Here is a 21,702-nt window from a genome sequence, read left to right on the forward strand (position 1 = left end):
AATGTTCCACCGGAGAAGTCTAGAGAGGACTCTCATTGTCTACCCAGTGACGCAGAGATGAATCCTTCTTTTCTGAGTAACTTGACAAAAGTGGAATATGGAGTTCATTATTTACATCAGGAGCCCTATTGCCTTATGCTTCATTAAATCTGAAGACTGAATTACCGCTTGAATGATCTCTAGCAAGAAGATCACTAAAAACGTTTCCAGTAGATTAATAATCCTAAAGAAGTTCGTTAATTTTCCAGTACTGTTAGAGAAAAAAAATCCAGCAGGTTCAAACTCTTCAGACTATAAAAGCAAATACAAAGAGCCAAAGCGCTGGGGGGAAAAAAAGAAGGTCTGCAGAATTCAAAAATACCATTACAAGACTAATTTGCTTTCTCTGAACATATGTGATACGGCAAGAGAAGTTTCAGAAACTCCCTGAGTAAGACAAGTGCCTAAACAAAAAGCTCTCAATCCTGGGCTGCAGTCTCTGTGAATGTTAGAGTATACAATAAAGCTCATACTCCTACTCACTTTCATGCTTCTGCACAGCTCTGCAAAAAATAAATAAAAATCTATTTGCCTTCAGCAAACCACATGATAAAAATGAGTTCAAGTTTAATGGAGAACTTAGAATACTTTGTCAAGCTTGCCCCTGCTCAAAGTGAAAAGCAATCACACTCAGCCATCCTCAAGCCGCTATGCCACCATAGCAATCAGGAGTCTGACAAAATATACTTGGGCAGTCTATCAAATGCAAGGAATTCAGGTATGACATGCTGATTTTCTACGTTATTTGTATTATGCAAGTATAAGAAAACATAACAAATATTTTAGTGTTAGGAAAAAAGCCTAAATCAGAAAATTTGTATATGAAATATATGAGATAAATGCAGTATCTCCAAAGCTTGACAGAGCCTAGATCCAGCACCTTAGAATCAGGGTGACTTTTTGAAAACATGACAAAATGTTATACGCTGTGAACAAATTCTTGAATACATTCCTTAAATCATTATGTGCTCTGAAAGATCACATCATAGTTTATTTGCACCATACTAAACCTTAATTAAAAGGGACTGATGATGGCAACTGTATGCTATATATCATGCACATGCTTAAATCACATATTAAATAAAATTTAAACACATTCTTCTTTCCTAGACCAGTGTTTCAGACTAGGTTTCTCTCTCTGCCAAATCCAGAGGCAAATCTTGACTTCCTTTGAATTAGGATTACACACTAAGTAGGAAATTAAAAACTGTGTATAGATTCCTGAATAATAATAATAACAACAAATAATAATAATAATAATAAAGCAGTCAGGATTATATAGCTCTTCTAGAGTACTGCCATTGCACCAAAATTCTTTTTCTTTTTAATTTGTCAACAATTGTTGTAACAACTTCTAAACTTAATTGCAAGATCTTTTATAAAGACAAATGATATCAGCGTTGCTTAAGATTTTTCAGTAAGATTTTTCAGTAAGCTATGTATCAAAACTTTTAGCAACAGAGTATGTTCCTTTTTGTTTTCAACACGAAAACTATATGACTTTTTTCTAACATGAAGTTATAAATGAAGAAAATGCAGGCAAATAGGTTGCTTTGAATTATCCAGGCAAGTAATATTCTTCTTCCAACTTTCCAAATCAGAAACAAAAATCAGACCAGGAAAGGCTAAGATCAAAGTGATGTGTCAGGATTAGCTCTGAATCTCTCTTTCCTACTTGACTGAACACAGTGTTCTCAGAGAGTACATGGACAACTGGTGTGGACAATGTCTTTCCTCACTGATTTTTCTATGCTACTGCAGCTACCATATCTTACCACGTGGCTTCCTGCTGGGATGTACACATGACTAGGTGAAGGCTACCAGTAAGTTCAAAGCAGTCTTCCTCGCTCTTGTACCCTTTTGATGCTGGAATGGGATTAAAGCCTTGAGATGACTGAAGCATGTAGCTGCTGAAAGGGCCAGTGAGAACATACAAACACAGGTCATGTTCTGAAACCTATAAATTCTTATTATTTGGCTTTTACCTTTACTGCCATAACACACATACATACAACAACTATGCAACAAACTAGACTCCATATATGGCATATCTTGCCTCTGCTTTGATCAAGTAACTGATCTTCACACTTGTCTCCCCATCTCCCTTCACTTTCCATATACTGAGAAACTTCAGTATGTGTCTCATCTTTATTTTCCTGTTTTTCAGTTCTTTAGAAGTGGGTTATCTCCTCAAACAGCTGAGGGATGAGAATGAATGGCAGGCAACCTTACCACATGTGCAGGAAGAATAGGAAGGGCTCAGAGGACGGGATGGTCTCCCCCAAGGAGACCCTGAAAAGTGGCTGAGATTTTGACTCGCAGCAGAACAGGGCTCAGGCTTACCCGGGAGAAAGGGTTTGCTCCGGTTCCAAGCATTGGTCTCATGCTTATCAGACATGGACTAACTTTCTCTTGGCCAGAGTTTTGTTTTTCCCGAAGGCAAATAATTATCATACGTTAATGTGATATATGTTGAAGAGCTAAGATAACTTGTGGCTGACGCAATCAGTGCAATGATTTGAGACCTCAGAGAGCATAAGAAGCAACCCTAGAAAGCAGAAACCTCAAGAAAGCCCATTTTTATTGTTTTGTTTCGTTTCCTGAGGCCTGGTGCTAGCTTTATCCCAGAAATCCCTGTTTGTAATGAAGAAGGCAGAGTCCTTAAGCCAGAAAGAATAGCCTGATGGAGCTGGAAAACTTTGATACTTATCATATTTCCCCACATGACATCAGCTTGTACAAAGGACTCTGCTGCATTTTCATAAACTCCCCTTCACCAGCCAGTTTCCTTGATCCCTGACAGGTGTATTTTAAAGAAAAAAAAATCTTACTGGGATTTTTCTTTTCTACATTTCCATTATCATCAATTTATTAGATTATTTTAGATAACCACTTAATGCCACTGGGAAGAAGGCATTCCAGCTCTCATTACCATGCACAACTTTATTGTGCTGTGCTGGGAGAACACACAGTTCCAAAGAAAACTATTATAATTACTTATGCAGAAAAGGGATATTTTGGGTGGGGGCCTTTTACCATGAGAATAGCTGTAGGTCTTCGAAAATTAAATTTAGATAGCTAACCTTATTTTAAACAAAAAAACCTGTCCTTTTTATTGTTGCAAATTGCACATCACTGTTCATAAGAAACTTAGGACATCAACAAATGCTCTGATTATAGCATTCTTTCCATAAATCACAGTACACCAGCTAAATAGAATTATTAATCTTTAAAGCTGTTTTAAAATAGTTATTCTGTTTAAACAGTGATCTAACTGAAGTTACAATAAGAAGTTATAAGACTGGTATAAATCAGCCAGAGAAAATATGCTATAGAACAACTATGAAAGCAACTATTAGGGCATTTTGAAACTCATAAGAATTATATGATCTTATCTGCAGTGGGAGAATTAAAGCATGCTGTAACCATGGAGTTTTTTAAAAAGAAAGCCAGAAAACCAATGACGGTTTTAATGTATCAGTATTCTCCAAAAATGAAACCAAGTCAACAATAACAGTAATTAGTAGCTTTGTTTTCTAAAAGGGCTACATTTAAGAAACAACTGTATTACAAATTTAATGCTACGCTGTCATTATGAGTCTTTTTCCTCAAATACCCTACAGTACTCCTGCAAAACAATACAGCCAACTAGAGCTGTGCTATTTTAGAACCTGGGCCCCCTTTCTCCCTCCATCCTAAATCCAAGAGGGACCTCTAGTCCAAAGGCAAGGCTAGCTGTGGGGCAGGCATTCATGAAAGCAGCTCTTCTGTTGGATTTGTTACTTTCTTCACTTCACTCCCAATTCCCCCAGGCGGCATGTTCCCTCCCCTGGTTGCTAATGTGGTCAGTGAGACCAGTCTTAATTCAGCAGAGATAAAATACTTTCTGCCCTACCAGTTGCTCCTTTCAAGCACAAACATTTAATATACTTTGGACATATGGAGAGTAATTCCAATTCAATACCATAATCTTCACAGAGAATCTTCACTGCTAAGTACCTCAGGATTATCAAATGGCCAGGCTGTAGCTCTTTGGTCAAACTGGCTGATCCCCAACCACCCCAATTAACTGTATAAGTGAAATAGAGTAGTGCTGTACGGAGGGCAAATACTGCAAGAAAAAGCAGCCAAAAAGGTTTTTCAGAACCCTGGAAGAATTGGAGAGACCTCGTAGTTTAACAAAAACAATTTAACAAAAGTCAAAAGCCAAAGTTGAAGTAACTTGATTTTTCCACGTTTATTTGATACTCCCTGTATCACCAAGATCCTTTTAAAATATCTTTACGTCAACACCAAACTAATCAGCAACACACACATCACTCAGATGCAGTATCTATACAGCCTCACTGTAAACGCAAACACTTGACACAAATCCTTAACAGCTGGAAACAACTCCAACGATTATCAGAGAGGATTTCTGTATCCTTTGCACTACAGTGTGTCAGTTACTAAGGTAATATGCTTACATTTCCCACATAAATCAATATCAGAGAAATTGTAGTCCTCCAAATTACCTATGTGACAATCCCAAAACATGTATGCTCCAGTCCTAAGCAAACTTTCAAATATGCGATGCCTAAGTCAGGAGGCAATTTGGGCAATACCGAGAATATGTGAAATACTGGAAAAATGAATTTGTTTTTCTCCAAAGCCGTGGGGAAATCTACAGACAGCCTACATATTTCAGGCCAAGTTGAAGGCTTAGCAAAAATAGTCTACTGTGTCATAATGGGGACCATACCTTCAATCAGATCATGCATAACAAAGAAAGAAAAATACTGACAGCTTTACTTAAATTAAAAATTATGCTTTAAAAGTTGTATGTCAGTAGCTAAATTTTGCAGTTTCATAAGCCAGAAGTAGGGCTTTGACTTTCCTACATCACAGTTTGAGCATATGTACCAAAATGGGGCATTGTATAAATACCAAAGCCCTGCTCAGCTGATGACGTAGTGTACCTTTCATAACTAAAGCCCACATACACTGAATCACTTCAGTTACTGCTGAAGAGCTCTAATGAATCACAGTTTTGACTATCTGTAGTTCTCATTTACTGCCTTATAAGCAATTCTCACAGAAACCCATTGGGCTAAGTCCACATGACACTCACAGGCTCAACATTTTCAGCACTCAGGCTATCTTACTCTGAAAAACAATCCAATACTTATGGCGAAGGCACTTCTAATTACAGTAAATTACTAGGTTGCCCAGCTCTAAGAATTCATCTTTCCTTTACAATTCATCTGAACCAAGCAGTAAATGGAGGAGTAAATAAAACAGTAGCAAAGAGCCTGGTGCAGGGGCCCAGGGAAGGTGTGCTGCCCACAGTGATGCCAGGAAGGCAGGCAAACTGCAGAGTGCTTCTTCACCGTCCACAACATGCAAATAAAGCTGATACAGACTACAACACCTTCTAGGTGTGATGTGCAGTGCCCTGATTTTTGTGTTGCAGTCCACTGCCCTGATGAATTAGATTTTCTTTAAGATGTAACACTTCATATAATAGAATACATATGTATCAAAAATAAACAGAAGATGAAGAAACTTTTGAGCCTCTCTCACTTTTCAGTTTCGTGTACGCGGCATTTTCAAGACACCTACGGAGGGCAAAATGCTACTAAATGTGAAAAAGCTCAATTATTGCAGTATTCATTGATGTTTCTCTTTAAAAAGAGCAAAGAGATGCTTAATTTCTTATCCTTGACCTCAATACCCATAATAACACAAAATACAGTTTCGAAATTAGCTTTGGGACACTAAATGAGCCTTCTATTTACAACACAAATTAATCTGCCCTGTTACGTACCCTTTTCAATTTTGTCTGGTCAGCCAGTTCTATACCAGAAAAGCTTCCAAATTTTGACCTGCTAACACGTATAGATTTTCTCTACTGAGATTGCTCTTGGTGAACAAAGAAGTAATTACTTTAATGATTATTCTAGTAATTACTCAACCAGTCAATAAAAAGGGAAGTAATTACAAAACTAATTCAACCATCATCAAAGAAATGATGAACATATATAGGTTAGAACAAACAAGATATAACTTGTAAAAACATGCTCCTATTTGAATAAACTATAAATATTAAAAAATATCTATTTCAAGTCCCACATTATTTAGTTCCACCTAGGAAAAGTCATCTAGAAAATGTAACACTTAACCAAAAAGAAAAATGCAATACATGGAATATACACAGTGCAATGCAATACATGTAATATACACAGTGTGCCTTGACATTTATTCTTACTGAAGAAAGTACTAACAATTTCACACCATTGTTATTTTGAATTGTGCTAATTAAAATTCATACGGATAAAGCACATTACTGAGGCCCTTTGCAGGTCAATGTATAATATACACTCTAGAAAAATAGAAAGGGCCAAGACAAAATATTTCCAAGATTACAGAAAAACAATCAAACAAAAAGCCCTACCTTTTTCCTGGGTGTGATCTCTCAAATTTCTATGCCCTCACTGAATGAAAGTGAACCTGAAAGGCAGAATGAAAGCCATCATTAACTCACGCTAATGTCTCATGGGGAACTATTTTAACAACCGATTTACAGTAATTTGGGGGGGAGAGGGAGCAGGCTCCAAGTCATTGTATTAGTGTTCTCTCAACATTGCATGTATGTATTTCAGATCAAGTGGCAAATATCAGGGCACCAATAGCTTTGACCATAATCACAAAGACTGATAAAATTGATTTTCTGAATGATTTTATTAATAAAATACATATAAATGCAGAGATGCTAATCAGCATGCAGTTTTCTTTAAACTTACCTTACTCTGACAGAAGAAATGCATGTGATCAGCAAATAAAATTAAAAATATGAAAAGAATGTGCAATCATGCATTCATTCAGCAGCCAAACAAAGCAACTAAGAATGTTACTTATTACAAGAATTCCCTTCATAAATGGTTCATGATCTAAAAATCTAATGATTTTAAATAAAAATATATATAAAAATATAAAGCCCTTTGTTTTCAACCAAAATAGGACAGAAAAGGAGTGCAGGTAGTTCTCTAAAAGCATGCTGTAACTTAACAGATATACTAAAGCAAGGGAGTGATAAGAGATACAAAATACCTGTGAAAAAAATTCCCAAACACCACAACTGCGTGCCCCAATCACATCTACCAAGAAAAACAGAGCTCTGTTTTCAGGAAAAGAAATCTAACTGCCTCATTAATGCATATGCAACACTTGCATTCAACCAGGCTTTTAGAAAACACTGTAATACTAGAAACTTTGGCCTTTGAGAAATGTAATTTAGTCTTTAGGGATGTCTGAGCACCCAGTAGATTATATGGTCCATGGTTTACTGCCGAAAAATCGAGCAGTTTAAAAGACAGTATGCAATAAAATATTAGCTCATCAGTCCATCAGTTACAGAGCTGCCAAGCTATTTTATTTACTCGTTAAAGCAAAAACTGGGAGGAAGTAAAAATCTGGACAAAATCTTGATAAAGGGCTCTTGCAGATTATTTTGAGGCCTTCCCTATGAACGCACTATATCGAGAACCAGACTTTCAGAGTCCAGGATTACTATAACCTGGCAGTTGCTACACCAAAGTGGAGTTCTATCAAAAGGCAGACCTTAGCAACATAGACTCTCTTCTATAATGCAACATGACAGTCTCTCAAACATCAGGACAGGACGATCTTATATTGGCTATTCCCATATGTACAATAGCTAAGAACGATCAAATAATAATAGCAATTTTTGCAAGCTGCAAAAGTCAATGAAGCAAGCTTTTCTGTCTTTCATCAGTTCGAGCTGGCAGCAGACACAGACATATACTCATGAGGCTCCTTTTATGAAAAGCTCCATAATTTCTTTCCAGCTCTTTTACTCCATTTCCCTTTCACTGTCATTTAGTATAATTAGAACAGGACATAGTGCCTTTCCATCTTACTGATCCTTTTTTGTCATTTGCCAAGTGTTAGGTTTCAGTTTGGTTGGTTGGGAGGTTTTGTTTTTTCTTTGTTTCATTCTCTCATTCTAGAACTTCTCTGTACCCATTAGAAGAGGGGAAAGATGAGTAAATTTACCCAGGATCCCTTTATTAATATTCAGTACAAAGCTCACCAAAGAATCGTGCCTCAGGAGTTTGGGGGATTCTATTTGGAGAGCTGCTCTGGGACAACAATTTTAAAGATTTCCCCTTCCTCCTCTTGACCTCCTCTCTCTTTTTAACATATTAGGTCATTTGTAGAGTCCTCAGTAGGGCGTCTGTAGTGTACGGCTGCTCTTCCTACTGTTAGGTTTTTGACAGATTTTTATGCTGTGGAGATGCCAGCTTTTGAAGTTGCAACCTGGTCATCTGGGCTAAGAGTTCTACAGAAATCAAAGCCTGATTGATCGCTTCCTCTGTGATGTACTTAAGGGAGTCAGCATAGAAGTCTGAAGCCCTTTCAAGGCATTAGTGTCTGTGAAGACAGCATGCTGACTAAAGGCCTAGTTCTACTCTGTGAAAAGTGCAAATCTTTGCCCTCTCCCTGATGTTTTCCTAAAAAAGAGCCACTAAGTCCAGAGTTCCATCTAGCTTTGAGTCAGTGGATTGAATCTTTGCTTACATATGCAAATCAAGAAATCAGGACAGATGAGTGAAAAGATGATGAGGAACTGTAACCAGCTCTTTATCTTTCATAACCTTAAGCAGTTTGTAGTGGAACAAAATAAATAAGGACACTTCTGTACATCTACTGTCTGAGAGACAGTTATATAACTGTTAGGCAGGAGATTTTGATTTTCTGGTCTGCACATTATAAACGGAGACTTACCTGAAGAATTGAAGGTAAGGATTCTCTTAAGGTTCCCGTATTTGGAGACAGTATACTCAAGTTTCCCACTCCCTCTTCCAAACTTAACCCTCTTTAAATTGTCCTTGGAAAACTGTTCTTCATTCCCCTTCCATCTAGGTGCTGTCCTTGTCCTCTCCCTTCCTCCTCTCTTTACACCTATCTCTAATTTATCTGTAGCTACAAACACTCATTCAACTACAATATCTTTCAGTAGAACTCATCAATCTCTCTATCGTAGACCTCCCATCCTGCTGTCCAAACTAAAATTTCAGTGCATTTCCTTGATACCTGCTTGAGAACATCTGGCTGCTCCCTTTTGTTCAATAAGGCAAAGCAAAAGCATTTAATCTCTCTATGCAAGACTGTCCTACTTCCTCTTTAACACGTTTGAAAACATGATCAGCTTTCCTGTCATTCCAGACTATAATTGGCCAAGGTTTCTATTAAGATAGGTAGGTACCTACACATGCAAACACAAAAATACAGAAGTGTCATTGTTATTCTCTGACACATAAAGCTTTTCAGCGTTAACAAGGAAGTGCTTATATTATACACATAGCCAATAGCCTTCTAAACAGTAAACTTAATTTTTATCATCTGTTTTCTAACAAGGCAATTTTGGACTATACGTCATTTTGGCAATCCTATCAGTTCACAGCGATGCATGATTCATTACTGGTTCATCTCCATATTTAAAATTCTAAGGCAATTAAAGAGGAATTGCCATTTCTCCAGAGAGGCTTTTCCAGCTAAAAATAAAATAAAAGCAAGACAGTGACTGGCATTATTTATATCAACAATTCTACTGGAATGATAATACAGCAGCTTTCACATGCAAATATACATATGTTTAAATGATTTAGGAAGGATTAAAATAAGGAGCTTAATACATTTCTTTGCTTCTGCTCAATCTTTTCATTTGCTTAAGAATCTTATCAAAGATGCTTCTCAAAGCAATTCTTTTGGACTGTGAAGAAATGTCAGGACACTTCATTGAAAATACTCTTGGCTGTGAGAAAAGAGATGCCACATAGTAAAGAAATAGCAAATGGACATAAAAATAGGTAAATAGTTTGTGACAAACCAACAAAATGATTCCTCCAATCAGCATTCAACAATACTTACGCTTCAACAATACACTTACCAAATCTAAAGGATTAACTAATACATATGTTTAAACATGTAAATGTCACTGAGATACCAAAACTTTCAGTAGGGAATAGAATCATCTCCACAAGGGTTGTCATAAAAAGATTCATCTCAAAATACATTTGAATCTACTGTAACTACCTCTCTCAGCACTCTTAAAATAAAACACCAGTACAATGGGCAAATTACAGGTCTTTTTTGATGTAACTGGCTCACCAGTTACAATAATTTTACCTTTCCAGACTTAAACATAAATAAGATTAGAGTCAGGTATAGAAACTTACACTTGTGTTTTCTGTGCAGTACTTATTCTTTGGAAGGATACTGGGAAAATCTAATTTACACTGATTTTTCACAAGCATATTTTCTCTCTGTTCCAAGTTCAAACCTCTTAGTAACTGTAGCATGAAGCTACACAAAAACTAACAGGGAATCTGAGTTCAGATACTAATGTTTCATTTTTCAAAAAACAATACATTGTAACATGCTACCATATGGAGATTAGCATACTATGATATATCACTACAGAAATACTACAATGTATTTCTCAAAAGAGCAACACATACATCTGAGTTTTTCTCTCCTTTCCTGCACATTAAATTCTTTGCTTTCAGTTTTATCAACATTGCCAATAACCATGCAACTGCAAGTATTTCAAATTTTTTCTTTTAAATTTCTGTTTCTTACATTCGTGTGATCAACAAATAAGCATAAATTTTAAAGTGAAAATTCCATTCACATGGCTATAAAGTATAACTTGATGAGTGAACTCTAAAGGCTACAATAGCGATGGCAAATAAAGCAGATGCTAGTTAAAAAAAAGACTCATCACTTCAAGCCAATAATGAGTTTTAACACTTCAGACAGGCAACAGTATAATCTAGAGTGTGATTTTTAGTTGTACTTGTAAGGTTAATAGGAAATTAATGAGCATTCTTATTGAGGCCAAAATTTTACCTGCAATTTTGTAGTCTCCATATGTTTTGATAGGCTTTTATAGAAAACCTAAGTTCTAGGATGTCTGTGGGTTAAGCGGGCAGTGGTGTTTGTTCGTTTGATTTTGAACAGAGAGCTAGAAAGAAAACAAATATACCTAGACAAAAATGTGAAACTTCCCCACTGCTGACAAAGGTTTTTTAAGTCTCCCCTTCTATCTAGAAAGGGAAAACACAGATTAAGGAGCCAGTGTAATGTCAAAATCCGAAGATGTTCCTATTTTTCTAACAGGAGCTAGAAATACTGTGTTCTGTGTATTATACTCTCTATATGACGTTATACCTGTGTAGTTCTGGATGTAAGGGAGAGCACTGAAATAATTCTATTGTCTTTTTGCAAGTAATAATGAATCAGCAGGCATGCTGTCAAATATACAAATGACTTTTTTCTTCATATTAAAATCTTTCAAGACTTTATCGACTTACCTTTATTTTTGTAAGTTTATATGAGATAAAAGGTATCAAACATAATTATCCAAATGAACAGAACATAAACGGCCTGTGCCATTTTTGAATTTTGTTTCAAAATGTTTCTCCACAGGACAGTCAAAAATACCAATCTTCAAAACTTGGACTCCTTCCTGAACCAGCCACCAGCCCCCTCCTATCTCCTCATGAACACTGCCTCTTCTCTTATGTGTTCATCCTAACTGGCCTGAGGAAACCCTGATGTAAGGCACTCTTCCCTACAAACACCCTGGGACCTAGTTCCTAACTGCCCCTGCTCTGAAAGACTGGCTGGCCACAAAGCTCCACCCTGCGCCCAGACTGGAGGAGAGCTGGAGCTCTGCAGCGGAGCCACAGGGGAAAGGAGAGCAGCCCGGCTCTGCAGGGAGCTCTGCTGGCTGAGGAATGGTTCTTCAAAATCTTACTCCGCTGCTTGGTAGAGGCAGGGCTGCTTGCCGGCTGCCCCAGCGTATTTACTTCAAAACCATGAGGCTCCATGATATGAGCCACCATTGGGCATACAGAATTTCCAAGGTAGCAAGAAAAAGAGGTTCTTTGAGTCCTACAAAAGCTACAGAAGAGATGGAGTAGCTATTTCACTAGCAAAGATATCCTACTTGTAACTCTGGCATGTCACAGTGCATAGATCTGCAAATACGCCTTACTAAACACCCTATCTCCTAGGTCCTTCTGAAAAAATGCATATCATCTCTTGTCCCTCATAGTTGAATAATATTAAAATGCGGTGGCTGAATTCACATTTGTTCCTTGAGAGTTTATGCAAACAGAAGGGAATTCAGTGTGCATATCACCTTTTTATAAGAAAAAGATTAAAATAATTTATTGAATATATTAAACCAACCCATTTCTTATTTCTCAATTCACTCCCACACACTACATACATTAGAATTTCTTCCTCTGCTTGCCCTTACATACCTGTCAAGTCCTGAAACTTGTCATGACCACCCTTGACCTGCAAACCATCCAAATCCAAATGCACCTAATGGTCACAAAGCTACGCCACCGGGCTAAAATGCAAGTAGATTTTCTTTCTAAAAGCTCTCTACCAATAGACTACTGTATTACTTGTAAACTACAGTTTAGTACTGTACATTACTTGTAAACTACAGTTAGGCACTCTTTCAATAAAACAGAGCGTCATGATTTTGTTGCTTTACTAGCAACCAAGGAACATGATCTGGATTAGTTCTAAAATGTTTATTAATAGTGATGACTGCAACTTAAGCAGACCAGGATATTAGTGCACCTCCAAAGCAAGAGTAGGAGGATTGTTCTTCCTGGCTACTCAAGATGTTTCATTTAATATCTTTACTAAAATCCTGCAGAGTCCAATCAGATCTATTTTACTACTGTCCAAAATCGGCAACAATATTATAGATACCGGAAATAAGAAGACTTGACAGAAGTTTGTGAATCAATATTTAAGCATATATGTGCCTTCACTAACTGATTTATTTTGTTTCAAGAGCACCTTCTGCCAAGCCCTGGGTAAAAGAAAGACAAATAAATTTGACACAGGTCATCAGGTTTTTCAGTGCTCAAGTGTACACTTTATTACTATCATTGATTATAATTTTTAGTGGGTGAAACTGAATTCTTCTTTTATTAGTTATATTCACATACAGTAAGCCCATATTTAATAAAATCACACCTTTACAAGGTTTAATATGATTCTATGCTTACAACCAATATCTCCTAGTGACTTCTTAGTATCAAAAGTTGATGAGGTCTGATTAATTTTCAAAATGTCTGAGCACGATTGAGCATAATTAGTGTATGCCACCAGTTTGATTTCTCATCCAGTTATACACAGGCCTCCAACATTAGCCTCGAGATGTAAGAGCATAGCTGCTTATGAATTTTAAAAAAGCAACCTGGGCTGATCATTTTAGACTTGAAATCTCCTTTGTTTAGATATATTTCATTACTTTTATGGGTGTTGTTCCGAGTAAGTACAGGCTGCATGCCAGTAAGAGCTTTTTACATACTATGTTAATAACATAACTTATGATTATACCTGATGACAGTCTGTCAGAACACAAAGACACAATGCTACTGCAGAGTGACGCAATGACTTCACACAAAGATATAAATGTGTTCATGAAATCACAATTTGCCTACCTTAGCATAGAGGACAAGAAAGAGGAACCCCACCACCATGTGTCATCAAGGTTTTAAGTCTTAAAAATATTTCTGCTTGAATTGTGAACATTCTTTCATAATTTTGAAGGTATTTTTGAAATGTCAATAAATCTTAAGTTTTAGGGGGGAAAAACACTCCAGGAGGCAAATTTCTAACACTACTATCACTACCCTTTCTGAAGCCTCAAGTATTTTAGAAACATACAAACATACAAACCTTTAAAAAACATGACTCCAAATAGTTTATATAACCATCATAAGTCCATGACATTTTAAATGAGGATGCCATGTTGCTGAAAAACAAATTAACTATTTTCAAAACACTCGGGCCACTGAAAACACTGAGGCCTTACTTCCCCCACACACGGCATAGATTGCCTGAATCAGGGTTGTGGATTCAGTTTTAAGCCATGACCATGAAGGCTTAGTGTTGCAGTGCCCGCAGGACAGATCTAAGGGATGCAGACAAATACATGTGATTGGAAAATAGATGATTAATAAAATTCAGTTTTTAACCACTAATATTAACTTCAGAAATCATTTTCCAATGTCTGTTTCCTACACCGTCTTGTTGATTTAAAATCATCAATGAAAAATACAACACTGCGTGGGGGAAGTCTTTCAGTAGCACACAGACATTGACAGGTCCATCATCAATAAGATTACAGGTACTATTCCAATATGTATTAAAAAAATCCAAAAGCTAAGTCCATATTTGCCACACAGCTATATGAAGTACAAGTATTTTCCTATACAGTGTTTCATCAAAGCACCCTTTTTGCTCAAGGGAGTTTTCTGCTATTTTGAGTACAGTACAGTCAAAATCCATTTTAAGTTACTAGAGTTTTTTTGATACTTATTTTAGCCATATTGCAAATATCTCAAGTGATAAATGAAAGTGTTCCAAGGGAGACCACTGTGAGTCTCTTTAACTTTTATTTATACCATAACGTCACGTTACTCAAAGTAAAGACAGGGCCCTCGGCTGGAAGAGTTTAAAATGCCCCCCCCCCCCCATTTTTTTCCTTGTAAAACAAAGAATTACAGTGCTGGATCATGCCTGGGTTTGGTTTTTTTATCCCATCTGTTTCTCATGCTGCTTGAATCTTGCACAATAACGTCACCATATTATAGATGTTTTTACTTACTGTGATTATTTCCTGAACCAGTTCTTGCTGCATTGCTACTGTAAGAGACCATTAAGGACACGCCAGTTGTTAATGTCTCAAACATTGTCACAAGGTGAATTTTTGCAAACAAGTTCTGCATAACAGTGGCAAACCATAAAGGAAACGGGCAAAAAAAACACAGCGCAGGGCCGCCCCCGCTCGGTAGAAGCTTCTGGAACACGGTGGGGCAGAGCCGTTGGGCAACACACGGCGGGGGGGGGGGGGGGGGGGGGGCCGGTGCGCCGGAGGGCGCACGGTCCCGCTTTCTGATTGGCCCTGACATCGCAACAGCAGGGGCAGAGACCAGCAGAGCCCCCGAGAAGCCCCTAGACGTTTCTGGAAGGTTCCAGCAGGGTGGGCTGCGCCTGGCACCTCATTTGCATGAGAAGGGAGGAAGCGCCCTGCCGGGCAGCCTATAGAAGCCGCAGACGCGGTGAAGCACGTGCACGCCCACCGCTGGGGGACAGAAACGGCCGTTACCAACACCACAGGATCCAAGGGCAGAGACCATCTCTTTCTCCATCTTTTACTCCTTTTCTCTCTTTGTTTCTTCTTATAAACATTTCAATAGAACCCGTTGCCGACCATTTACGCTTTCCAGGTTCAGGTTGCCAAGTTAATGTTGTTTCTAAGTCCATGTTAACAAATAAAGTGAATAAAGCATGTAACGGATCATTTGGTGTCATTTCACCTTAATTTAGCCCAAGGGAATCACGAAACCTAGATCCCTACAGCCCTGGGTCGTAACAGCTACCTATGGTGATGCTATGCTTAGTCTAGGCATAAAACAAAAAACAATTATTCAGGCATGAAAAGTGTGCTACCCTAAGCTCAGCTCCAACGTGACAAAGGTGGTCAGTCTTATCCCATGTGCAAACGTACCCATGGAGCTGGCAATAAGCCAGCAGCAGAGCGTGAGACAGCACAGCTATGCTGGTACCAAGCTATGCGAAAATGCAGCTTGACTGTCTTCGCACCTAGGCTGGTGGCTGCGCCAGCAGCTGAGCGTCTCACACGGCTCTGATCAACTCATGTCAGTGTTAGCAAAAGAAATCCTGTGCACCACTCCTCTGCTTGGGGAAGATACAGCCAATTCACCACTTCACATTCAATTATTGTTAGGAGTGTGCTATATTTAGTTAGCCTTGATCTGCAACAGTTCACACTAAATGTCTTCCCAATTAACAGCTCTAACATTAACCTTATCAGCAGTGTCTTCTGCTTGGGATTTATATACCCTATTTTGTTCCTGAAGTATTTCCCAAATTATTCTTTAGGTACTGTTTACAGAATATACCTGAAGTCTGCTGTAAGTGACTATCAGAATAAAAAATGGGTCTGGATAAGAAATGACATTCTCCTTCCAAGATAACTGAGATTTTAAGGTCTGAAACCCTATCTGTATTAAAAATAAATACATAAACTGAGAAAGAGCATGTTCCAGAATAGAAAACACCACATTTGTGTCCTGGTTTAGCCTCAGTTAGACAGAGCTAAACACTTGTACTCAATGTTGGAGCTACTGAGTTTGCTGGCATTTCTTTCACCCTCTGGCTATACCGTCTATCCTAGACCTGGTAAATTGCTTCCATTTTGTCAAATCCAGCACAAAATTTGACAGAATACAAATTTTCCAAGTCTGTATTTTTTAGAAAAAAAATTATATTGCCATAAAATTTGCTAGTAGCTCTTTAATGAAATACATTATTCACTATTAAAAAATGAATATTTCAAGATCTAAAATATTTCACATTTCATACATGAAATCATTTAGAAATTTGTTATTTTTTTTCCTAATTTCCATATGGCTATAAAAATGAATTAAGAAAACAACCAAATAATTATCAAAAGAAAAAAAAGCTTTGCCTATTTTCTTCTCTAGACCTTTTGAGCCAACAGTAAAGGGAGAAAGCCTGTATTTTACAGCTCTATGGTAACTGACAAAGAGTGCTATGCCGCTCTTGTCACTGGAGAAAACAGCTTGGGAACTATTTGGGGCATCACATCAGTGTTCTGGATGCCAAATTGTTAGAAGGAAATTCCCAGTGGTGGTCCTGCTGAACTTCTCCGTTGTTCCTATAGGCAAGAGTCAAGTCTTTATGTCTTCAATGGGTAAAAACAGTTGCAATATTGATATTTGAGAGGTCACTGGTTATTTTCTCAGAACAAGAACAAATCTGTGATTATCTGTGTGATTTTATATGACTATTTGTGACCTTTTGACTGCATAATCAAGCTGCTGGGAAAGGAGGAGAGGCCAAAAGAGAGCCAACACATTTGTTGCATAAGGCCAGCTATTTGTTACGAAGGCCAACAGAAGTGTGTACTTCCTAAAATAACTCTTCAGCAACATTCAGTCTACTATAGTTTATTCATGACCAACTAACATCTGCAAACAGTCTACATCTTTTACTATTCTTACTTCCATTACTGGAGGCATAATGTTAAGTCAAGACACTTCCCTATCCCATTCAAATATATTTTCAAAATATGCAAAACTCTTTGATCCTAGATAGATACATCTCACACGACTACCACTTCACAGGAACAGCAGAGCAGTCTTTCACAACTATGATGTTATGTAAAATAACCACTGAACTAGTACTTAAGTTTAATTTCTATAATGGATGTGCAGGGGAAGTGGTTGGGGCTAACACTGAAGTCTGTATGAGGTGGTTTTTGTTTGTTTGTTTTTTTAATTCCTTTTTGCTCCAAACTCTTGTACTGCTACCATTCACCACATGCTTCCAAAAGGTACTTGCTTTGTCTCATTAGAGCTACTGCAATACAGAGAATTTCTTCAGAAAGAGCCTCCCCTATGTACATCACAGGTCAACCCTGGCAGCAGTGCAGACAGGATGGATGAAGTACCTGGCATGAAAGAATAATTGGCTTTTCACTTCATCCCCATTTGTGTTGGCTTCTGTAATGACTCAGTTTTAAATAACCAGGGGCACTCCAGAGAGATCAGGCTACTGCAATGCTTTTGCAAGGCTGCCCTCTAAGTTGAACAGGTTGCTCTTTAGGATCATTATATTCACAGGTGCGTTAACCATGTTAGACAGCTGATCCCAAAATATTGTTGTATAGTGTCAGCAACTGCCTCCTTTTAAGGAACAGAGTCTACCAGTGGGCATGCAGAACTTACAGAAATAAAGATGATGGTCTATTCTTCCCCATTTCCTGCATTTGTCTTTGATTCTCTGAAATACAGCAGAGAAGAGAAGATACAGAGCCTGGTGAGTCGAATGGACTGCTCTTTCACACGCTACATGCGAGCATTCATTCCTTCTTTGGTAAAATTAAAGAAGTTATATAAAGTATTAACATTTTGTTAAAATGCAAGAGAACATATTGCCTCTAAAAATTAGAAGTGAGCCTTGCCCATACAGGCAACCTGTTCAAATATGTATACGCTGTACAGTAGTTTACATTTTGTAAACAATAGCTATATAAGACTCCAAGACATAGGAAATCTGAGTGGGGAGCTGGACCACATGACATCCAGAAGACCTTTTTCAACCTAAACTATTCTATGATTCTAAATGAAATCCCAAACAGCCTTCCACAGGCACTCTCCTCCATACTTCCTGACACTTGGTTCCAAGTTTTGATTTAAAAGCTGAAACTTATTTTGGTTTTCAGCTCTAGCAAAGAATGCAAGAAAAAAAAGTCCACAGAAGTTCTTTTACAAGTATTTCAGTTTTGTCCACAAATATGTCCACGGTGAGCTTTTCTAGAGCCCTCCCACCAAGTAAGTGCATCATCATAAAACTGTCACCAAAACTGGCTGACTAATCAGAAGCCAAACTTTTGAATGAGAAGGCAGACTGAATTATTCTCATCATCAAAAAGATGATCTCTCCAAGACAGCAGAGAGATAATCAAGGGGCAACTTATGCATGAGATTTTAATTTTCACTTGTGTCATTACAACACTCTTCACAAGCATCTGAAGTCAGTGGCTAAAGCATTATACACTATAAATACATGCCAACATTAACATTCTGAAAAGTCAACACTTAACTCATCCTGCTACCTTTCAGATGTAAACTTTATTCATTTACTGCTCAAATAAAAATGTAATGTTGAGCTTGCTAGGATGATGGAAATGTTCACTGCCATCTCCGTCTACTTTTAACTATTCCAGCTAACCATTCTCTTGAACTTTGAAAGCTTCCAGCTGACAGTTCTATTACATGAAGAATGGGAAAAAAAAAGATAGGTTGTGGCTGACTTTGACTGATGCTGCTGTTCCATGCCCTCAAGAAATCATATATATAAGGCTCAGGTGGCCGGATTTGTGAGATAAATTGAGCCACGTATCAAGTTGCTCTTTTCAGTAACGAAACACCTATTTGTCCTCAAAAGAACAGGAAAAATTGGATAAATTCAAATTCAGTGCCAAGATCACAGACTTACAGCTGATTTGGAGTTGACAGGAGAGCTAGTACCTTCAAAACCTGTAACAGTAGCATCTTGAATTTGCCAACGAGAGCTAATCATTAAAACATTTTAAGTGGTGATAGGCTGACCTCAGCTTAATAAAATTGCAAAAGAAATGATCCTTACGTATAACCTTTTAGAGTTGCTGCATAACTTATAGCCTCCATATGGATGACATGCTCTGAAGTTTAATATATTGTATAGAAAGGCAAAGTATAAGAATGAGTTGTAAATTCCACAGCACTGGAAAACTATTCCATTGTGCAAACACCACCATTTTAGGTACCTAATTTTAAGAAAAATATTTTTCTTAATATTTTGAACAAAAAAGTCGGGTGCTTTAATGGTTACCCTAATTCCTGTTCTCAAGAAAGAAAACATGCTCGCATTTTAGGCACTTGGTACAGTATGTTAAAGGCCAAAACTAACCCAGTTCAGGACTCTTTTTCTGGGGGAGGGAACACGACTTGAGAAGTTGAACTACTCCTGTACTGAAACAAGTGTTCCAAATGTCCCTGGAAATCTCCCATTGTTACATTGCAATGAAACACGAGGAGAGTGAACTAGAAGAAAGCCCCTGTACACAGGGGAAAGGAAGAACTAAGCAAAAGACCACAGTGAATATAAACATGTGCTTCCAGTCCAGCTCTTTCTTCCCCAGTTTTTCCTTCAAAACCTGCAGCGTCCAGAGTCTTTCCAACCAGAGGCATACGCTACAGGATCTGCTCTCCAGCTTCCCCTCTGGCTCCCAGAATTCTGGTTCCTAAGGAGGACTCTTTCCATTCCCAAGGCTTGAGTTCTGCTCTGGTCCTCAGTTGCACACAGGCTCCCATACTTTTTTCAGATATGCCAGTCATGTTGCAAGCTTCCTTTGGGACTGCCTACTCCACCTCCAAAGCCCAGAATACAACAACCAAGAGAAGGCAAATAGGAACCATTCCCTCTCCTGTTCACCCACTTAATCTCTTTCTTAGACCATAAAAATATAGCACTTACATATTAAACAAATTCAGTAAGCCTTCCCACCTGTGTTGCACATCTGGCCTGAGTGTGATGCAGCAGACTGAAGGTAGGAGCCTAACGACACAATTTCACATGATCACAACATCCATCTCCACACCTCTGCTAACCAGGACAGCTCTGCTCTGTAGCTAACCTCCACCACCTGCAGCTGAGGGCTATCCTACTCTATGCCTTGCATCCAATCTATAGCTCAGGCAGCTGCAGGGTGAGTTGAATGAGTCAGATCATCTGCCAAAAAACTCATTTTTCGGGGTAAGTGTGGTTGGGAGCTGGACCAGTGAAGTGATCTGACTCAAAACTGTTGAGTCACTAGGAGTTGGTGGGTTAGGACTACCCATTCAGCAGTAGTTAGACTGGATCTGATGTGATGTGAAACCACATACAGAGATTGCCTGTGTAGTGAAGTAAGTACTTCCAGAGAGTTACTCAGAGCATTTCAGTAGGAAGTTGACAGTGTCTAAAGATCATTTTAATTATTCAAAATAGTCAGGGCTGTGATTCATATTTAGGTGATTCATATTTAGGTCAAATAAACAACCCTCAGGAAATACCTGTTTCTCTTCACTGACTATAAGAGGAGTCTTAGATGATTAGCTCCCATACTGACATTCATATTCGGGATGTCTAAAGATAGGTGAGATGCATCTCTCACACAAGACTAACTGAATTCAAATAGGCTGATCAAATGCCTGTTTCCAGCATAAGGAACCACCTAGAGAGGAAGGGTGAACTGGACAGAAGCAGTAGTGTGCCCTTTTTCTTCAATAAGCTGAAAGCTTAGTACTAGAATATTTCCTTCCACTCGTGCTGTTTAACGACCAAACAATATTGAATTTCTAGTGCTACGATAAGACTGCATCATAACAAATATTCATCTTCACTTGAATATTTAAATGTATTACTAGTTGAACAAAAATTAAAACAGAATTGGTCCTCAGTGTCAGAAAAAACAAATTTTTCTTGTGTTTTGTGTTAGCTACCTATTACCGTGCTTTTTTCGGACCTTGGTATATGTAAAATAATACAGTCACTGGAACTTCCATAAAATGAAGACAATGTTCATTAAACAATGCAGCAAGGTAATAAAAAATATGCAAGAAATATCCATTTGTAATGAAAAGGTTAATGCAAATTAATCGTTCATTATTTCAGCACAATCTTTGATTATCAACCTTTCTACTTTGTAGAAAGTAATCAACCACCACTACTGCATAGAAGACAAATGTTTTCTAGAGCTCTGTAACGGAATTTTTCTAGATTTCTATTAAGAGGACATTTTTAGTTAGGTACCAGCACCTATAAACACAGATAAGAAGCCACGAGCCAGATCTAAATAATATATAACCTGTAGACAGGCCTAATTCAGAGATAACTATGAATTTTATTCAAACACTCCCTCCTGTAACCTTGCTGATTCCAACAAGGATGAGCCTGGAACTGAATCACCAAGATTTTGCTTTTGCA

General features: G+C 37.9%; 1 long non-coding RNA gene across 1 annotated transcript in view; it reads right to left on the minus strand.

The window, feature by feature from the left end:
• Positions 1–6,471: 6,471 nt before the first annotated feature.
• LOC135328798 (uncharacterized) overlaps positions 6,472–21,702 on the minus strand; it is a 161,743-nt gene continuing 146,512 nt past the window's right edge. The window contains exon 4 of the long non-coding RNA XR_010389836.1: positions 6,472–6,528. This is a non-coding gene — a long non-coding RNA (uncharacterized LOC135328798). The remainder of the gene's footprint in view (positions 6,529–21,702) is intronic.

Source organism: Dromaius novaehollandiae, chromosome 6, assembly GCF_036370855.1.
Source record: "Dromaius novaehollandiae isolate bDroNov1 chromosome 6, bDroNov1.hap1, whole genome shotgun sequence".
NCBI classification, from domain to species: domain Eukaryota; kingdom Metazoa; phylum Chordata; class Aves; order Casuariiformes; family Dromaiidae; genus Dromaius; species Dromaius novaehollandiae.